Genomic DNA, 1163 nt, shown 5'->3' on the forward strand with positions numbered 1-1163 from the left:
ATTAGGCCAAGGTATTTTAGCTCCTTAACATTTTCAAGAATAACAGATTGCGACTTACATGTATTGCTAAAAGCTGAGACACATTTTAGTGAATGGACTATTAATTTGTTAGTATTCAAGGTATTACACTTTTGTGGATTAAACAGAATGTATTTGGATTTCAAAAAGTTTAGTTTTAATTTATTTTTGCAAAACCAGGTATAAATATTACTTAGGATTTTATTTGCTTCATAATACAAACTATCTGTTGTTCGTTCAGATAATAAAATCGCAGTATCATCAGCAAAGCTTAGAATTTCAGTATTTAAATTATTATTGATTTTAAGGAGATCATTTATAAAAGTTATAAATAATAAGTGACCTAGGACTGTGCCTCGTGGTACACCACAAGAAACTTCTAGAATATCACTATATGTATCATTTAGTTAAACTCTTTGAGTTCTATCACCTAAGAAGGATTTAATTAAATTATTAGGTAAACCACGAATACCTGCGTTTTCTAATTTAAATATCAATAGCTTATGATTTACACTATCAAAAGCTTTCTGTACATCTAAAAAAATACCCATTACCTTATTATTATTACCAATATTATTCTTAACAAAGTTGTCTACCTTAAAAAGTGCATCTATATAGTAGATAGTATAGTATATAGTAGATAATCCAGGCCTGAAGCCAAATTGACATTTGGAAAAGAAACATTTTTTATTTAAAAAATCAAGTAATCTGTTTTTATACATTTTTCAAAAATTTTTGATAATGTTAGAGATATGGATATCGGCCTATAATTGCCATACTCTAGTTTGTTACCTGCCTTAAATAAGGGAATTACAATACATTTTTTGAAATTTGTGGATATTTACCTGTTGATAGAGATTTGTTGAAAATAATTGACAATGGTACTGAAATGGTTTTACATGTTTTTTTTAGTATGTAATTAGACAAATTATTTTCATAAAAAGAATTATAGTATTTTATTTTATTTAAGTGTAACATTATTTCATCACTATTTATGGGTTTAAAAAAATTTATCATATTTTATGAATTATTAACAATTAACAATATAAGGTGTAATTTGTATTTGATTTAATTTTAAATTTTTATTTGACAACCAAACGTTATAATAATTGAGTGTATTATAATAAATATTAGTACCATAATAT

The sequence above is a fragment of the Acyrthosiphon pisum genome, unplaced genomic scaffold, assembly GCF_005508785.2.
Source record: "Acyrthosiphon pisum isolate AL4f unplaced genomic scaffold, pea_aphid_22Mar2018_4r6ur Scaffold_21109;HRSCAF=23054, whole genome shotgun sequence".
Lineage (NCBI taxonomy): Eukaryota > Metazoa > Arthropoda > Insecta > Hemiptera > Aphididae > Acyrthosiphon > Acyrthosiphon pisum.